We start from the raw sequence: 6,042 nt of genomic DNA, 5'->3' as shown, positions 1-6,042 counted from the left end.
TAACTCAATGTGCTTTACATGATTAAAAGGATTTGAATACAAAGAAACAAAACAGTTCAAACATGGAAAAAAAAAGATAAAAATGACAACAAAATATGTATATTAAAAATTGAAAAGTAAAATTACAATTTAAACAGCGTACAGTGCAAGAAATATCATTAAAAGTGGAATTTAAAAACATTCACACTTAGGGCTGTATGACTGTATGACTAGAGTCTGTTGATCTCAGAGCTCTAATGGGTTTGTATTCCGAGAGCATTCTGGGTTCCTGCCCAGGCTGGGCGTAGCTAGCCAATTAGTCAGCGCACACCTGCACCTTGTCCCAGCAGATGCCTCCCAGTATATATTGGACCCGGGGGACGACTTGTCCTCCGCCAGATCGTCGTCCTTGATGCCTCGTTCCCGCACTCCTGTTTGCCTGAGTTCTGCTCTGCGTGTACCGACCCACGCCTCTCCTCTGACCACCCTCGTAAGCCTGCCGTACTATTACTTCTGATTTTTTTGGACTGTCTGCCTGATCCCAGACCTTGGACCGAATAAAGGTTTCCTCTGCACTGTCTGCTTGTCTCTTGAGTCGTGCATTTGGGTCCACCCTTGTGCCCCACTCATGACACTAAAGCTGATTGGAAGCCAGTATAAGGACTAAAATTTGAGTTATATGCTCTGACCTCCTTGGTCTGGTCAGAACCCAAGATGCAGCATTCTGAATGAGCTGCAGGTGTTTAATGCTCTATTTGGGGAGTCCAGTCGGAAGACCTATACAGTAGTAAAGTGTACTTGAGATAAAACAATGGATGAGCTTTTCCTGATCTGTTTAACGTATACAAGCCTTTACTCTAGATATGTTCTTCACATGGTAAAGGGCAGTTTTTATGATTGATTTGATATGACTGTTGAAAGTCAGGTTGGAATCTATCAGAACACCAAGGTTTCGGACTTGGTCTTTGCTTTTTAAAGATAGTGAGTCCAGGTATTTGCTAACAACAATCCTTTCCTTTATTGCCAAAAACAATCATTTTTGTTGTGGTTGAGTTGAAGAAAAAATGTTAGGCGATCCAGTTATTTATCTGGCACACCTCATTTGAACTGTCATCTGGAGCATATGCTACATGTCTTCTACATAGCTATGATAGTCAAAACAAAAGTTCTGGAAAATTTGACCCAAAGATAGGATAAACAGGCTGAACTGGAGGGGTCCAAGAACTGACCCTTGAGGGACTCCATAGGTCATTGCCATTTGTTAAGATTTGCCACTTCCAATGGTTATAAAGCAGCTCCTTTCCTCCAGGTAGTACCTTAACCCTTTAAGGACCATTTCATTTAGTCCTACCCACATTTCCAACCGGTTCAGCAGTATATTATGATACTGTATCAAAAGCCAGAGATCTGAGATCTAACAAGACCAAAATTGACACCTTTCGTGAATCAGTATTCAACCTTACATCATTTAGCACTTTGATGAGAACCGATTCTTTACTGTGATGAGTTCGGAAACCTGATTGTGATTTCTCAAAAAGTCCATTTAAATTCCAGCGTTTGTTGCGTTTATTACATACTACTTTATCAACAATCTTTGCCACTACAGGAAGATTTGAAATGGGTCTGTAGGTTGGTTACACGGAAACATCCAGTGCTGTTTTTTTTTTAGAAGAGGCTTAACACAAGGTACTTTAAGAGCTTTAGGAAACTTGCCAGACTGAAGTGAGCAACTGGTTATCTGATGCAAATTAGCTAGCACTGACTTCACAATAGTTTTGAACTTGTCAGAGGGTATTGAGTCGAGACAGCCCCTTGATGGTTCCAATTGCTGCACCATTTTCTCTCCAGGTTTTTGGTCAACCATATCAAATTCTGACAAGGTAATAGTTTTCCCTGGATGCCTTCAGATGTAGAATCTTAATGATTTTTCTGATTTGTGCTGACATTTGACCTGATGGATTGTATTTTTTCACTAAAATAGGCAAACTCATTGTGTTTATCGGCTGTTACAAGTTCTGGAGCTATTTGATTTGAGGGGGGTGTGAGCTTGTCAACCACAGCAAACAGAGTGTGAGTATAGTTGAGGTTCTTACTGATTATTTCAGAAAAGTGTTGCTGTCGCGCCTTGACTAACTGAGTTGGACTGTTATGTTCTTTGGAATTTTTTTCCACGTTATTGTCAACAATAATGTTTATGTCTCCTGTTATGATAAAATAATTGTACTCAGTACAAATAACTGACACCAGTTCTGAAAAATCCTCTATTTTCTATTGTATCTTTGAAATCTATAAATTATCAAAACGATAACCTTTGAGTCACCTTTAACTAAAAACCACAGATATTCAAAAGAGCTAAAATCACCCAGAATAATTTCTTTCCACTGAAATAATGACTTGAAAATAATAGCAATAGCACCACCTTTTTTCCCTGTTCACTTGTTCATAAAATTAAAATTTGCTGGTGTTGCCTCATTTCAAATATTACAGGTGGATTCTATTTATCATCATCAGTCAACATTGGATCATTCAGAGATCCTCACTGAACTTCTGGTGAGTTTGTTCCACTGAAAGTAAAAGGGCCGAAAAATATTGACTTTTCAGTTTTTTACTTGTTAAAAAGTGTAAAATATCCAATATATTTCGTTCCACTTCACAATTGTGTCCCACTGGTTGTTGATTCTTGACAAAAAATATTTGAAGCTTGAAATGTGGTGAAAGGTTGAAAAGTTCTGTTATATTGATACAATATTGCTTTCAATTTTAATTTCATTTTACTTTCACCTGTGCTTCCTATTATGCAACACAAGTGCATCCAATTGCAAAATGTGTTTTAGTTGGTGAAAATATGGTAGAAAGCTGTGACTAACTGGGTCAATAGTGCTTAGAGTTATCCCAAAAGAGGGATCAAGAAAGTTGTGGGCACTGAGGATTTGATTCAGATAATATGGTTTTGTGTTTTATCGATCGAGAAATACTATAAAAGCTAGTACATGTACTCCATTTCTTTTTAAACCAAAGATTGGATGTTTCACCAGACTAGAATATAAAAATTAACATGATAAATTGTTTATATGTGGCAGGTGATTGGCTGGCAACCAGTTTGAGGTGTATGCACCTCTCGCCCAGAGTCACTTGAGATAGCTTTCAGCTTGCCCATAACTCCAGAGAGGACAAGCGGTGCAGAAAACGGATGGATGGAAAATAAAAACAGGACAACATCTTTGGAAAACAACTGGAGGAGAAGCAAGAGTATTTCCAAACTCAATACGAACTTGGGCCTATGACAAGAATTCTGAGTCAAACACTATGACTTTAGTTCACCAAAAATAAACCAAGAAATTTGTGTAAGGGAAAATAAATCATAAAACGGTAACAACAACCAACTGAAGGGTAAGTTTAACAGAAGAACACAAAAGTCACACAGCAGCATTTAAACATTTCAAAACGTTCCGAATCCCAATAAAGCTTTGTCTCTCTTCCACAACAGAGTGGAACAGCAGAGCAAAATGTAATTTCATAGAGACCAAAGTGATAATAAATATTCAAATCATACAGAAAGCATTATTAATGCAACATTTTATCTTTTTAAAATACAATCAATACCCTCCATAGAAGAAAATCCTATTAGTTAATGCAGCACATTGTTTAGGCAAGATCTAACTAACAGGATGACAGTAAAGTGACAATGCAATGTTATTGTTCCAGAGTGTGTAAAAAGGTCCAATGTACATTCGCTTCAGTGACAGTACAGATATTCTTTTCTCAAGTGGGAGTCATTTATGATGTTGATGCAAGGCAATTGTTGTCAGAGCTTTGATGTATTCATTGAAGAAATTGTTCCAAAAACTTGCAGTGCAGATGTTGGTTTTGCAAAGGCTGGTGTCTGATTGGGGGCAAGGCGAGTATGTATGGGATGGGGGGGGCTGTTTACAATACGGTAGGCATGTATTGATGTCCTGGATTGGAGCTTGGGGGACTTCAATTATTCTTTTCAGCTGTTTACACTATGCAATGTATGGATTTGAAGCTGGTGGACAGGACTTTCTACAGCTCCTGTCCAGAGACGGTGCTGATGATAGTCGGGGGTGGTGGGTAGTGGGGGACCGGCTCTCTTCTTTCTCTGAAGGAAAAGAAGGCCCTTTTTCAGGATATGAACACCAAGAAAATCTTTTAAAAGGAAGCCTTCAAAGCTCCAATTTTTATCAGTGGAAGTCCATGCACCTGACACCTTTATAAAGTGTTTCTTTTCTGCTGAAAATATATATATTTTTTTACCTCTCAAATCTGCAAGGTCATTTTGTAGTAAACCAAAGCCTTAGTGAGTTACTATTTATAATTCTCGCTGTAATGGGCACAAGTTTGGGAAAAAAGATTGCTTCCCTTTCAATTGTTTGGTTATTGACGTTTTCTTTTTCATTTTTGCGCTTTTAATTTCAATATTCCGTGTCAGAGTAAAAAAAATGAAAATGTTGTCAGTTCAACCATGTAAGTTATCATTATGTGTCTGTCAACATCATATTGATTTAAAATACTCCTGATGCAGATGATGGATACTGCCCAGGCCAGACCACCAAGCAAAAACTGTTGGCTTGGGAGGAGTCAAGTTATTTGAAACTTTTGAATAGCCTTGAAGAGTTTTGATCAACTTTTTCACACCTCAAAAGAGGCAAGGAGTGCACCGTCCACACAATATATATTGTGGGTAAATGTCTTTTGGGTTTGACTGAGCATGTAGTTGAATACTTTGAGGATCTCCTCAAGCTTCCTGGCACAACGAGGGTGTGGTGCCCACAAGGAGTGGGGCAAAATATTTGTTGAGAGGTGAAAAAGTCACATTTTAAGTCAGAGTTGAATTGAAATAATTTATTTCCAGAAAAGGTTGTGCAACAAAATAAGAAGTTGATGTTTTTAGTGTTCTTATTTTTGTTTGAAATATTTCTGTTAGGGCTGCACGGTGAAGCAGCTGGAAAGTGTTGGCCTCATAGTTCTTAGGTCCCGGGTTCAATCCCCGTCTGTGTGGAGTTTGCATGTTCTCCCCATGCCTGTGTGGATTTTCTTTGGGCACTCCAGTTTCCTCCCACATCCCAAAAACATACATTAATTGGACACTCCAATTTGCCCCTAGGTCTGATTGTGAGTGGCTCTATGTACCCTGCAATTGGCTGGCAACAAGTTCAGTGTTTACTCCGCCTCCTGCCCGTTGACAGCTGGGACCCTTGTGAGGATAAGCTTAGAAAATGGATGGATATTTCTATTGGAAAAACAACGCATGATTTTAATTTGATAATTTTCTTCTTGCAACAACAATGGACATGGACATTTTCTTGAGCTCAGATTGTATGGAAGAAAAGGGTTCACGGTTTAGATACATAATATTCGATGAACAGATGAAAAAACCCAACAGGCCAAACAACAATCAAGGGAGAGCTATAAAATGTGATCAATATGGTTTCTCCACAGGCACATGCTAGATGAATTGAAGTTACTCAAATGCACAAGTGAAACAAAGATTCAACAATCTCATATATTTTTTTTAAAAGATGGAAAAAAAAAATGAACAATGTTGTTCCCGTTAAGCAAATGTCATGCAGCTAAACTGATGGTTTTTTTTGTGTTTGAATAAATATCCCATTGGAATGATGCACACATTGGGCAACTTTACTGTACTTGAGGTTTCTTTAGATAATGCTGCTGGCTTGACCAAAGCTGATTTAGTTGAAAATGGAGACACATGAAATCTCATTATTGCAGGAACAGAGAAACCACTTGTCAGTGGGTGCACATTTAACAGTCAAGGAGGGATTAAAGATGATAAAGGACTGCTCAATAACCCTCTCATTTGCACCCTGATATAGTCACACTTGCCGTTTTCCGCACTTTCTTCCTCCACTGAAATGTGGCAAACTTTGTAGCGCTCTAAAAGAATGTTAATATCCATTAGAGCATTTGGAGGGCTTCAAGAAACTACTTCTTCAAGAAAATGGAACCATGGATCCATCTCTTATCAGTTGGACTTGTGTGCGGTCATGGGGTTGGAAGCCTCAAACCTGTCCCAGCTGACTT

General features: G+C 38.5%; 1 long non-coding RNA gene across 2 annotated transcripts; it reads left to right on the top strand.

Moving 5' to 3' along the window:
• The first annotated feature begins 377 nt into the window (after window positions 1-377).
• LOC133497942 (uncharacterized) lies at window positions 378-5,795 on the top strand. Of its 2 annotated transcripts, XR_009794151.1 has the most exons (5): window positions 382-469; window positions 1,828-1,859; window positions 1,961-2,049; window positions 2,467-2,529; window positions 3,060-5,795. It is a non-coding gene; the product is annotated as an uncharacterized LOC133497942 (long non-coding RNA). The 2 variants fall into 2 exon arrangements; XR_009794150.1 differs by lacking the exon at window positions 1,828-1,859 and having other exon boundaries at window positions 378-469; window positions 3,060-5,794.
• Window positions 5,796-6,042: the final 247 nt, after the last annotated feature.

Source organism: Syngnathoides biaculeatus, chromosome 3 (assembly GCF_019802595.1).
Source record: "Syngnathoides biaculeatus isolate LvHL_M chromosome 3, ASM1980259v1, whole genome shotgun sequence".
In the NCBI taxonomy this organism is placed as follows: domain Eukaryota; kingdom Metazoa; phylum Chordata; class Actinopteri; order Syngnathiformes; family Syngnathidae; genus Syngnathoides; species Syngnathoides biaculeatus.
The sequence above is the reverse complement of the archived record's forward strand: the minus strand, read 5'-3'. Positions and strand labels throughout refer to the sequence as shown.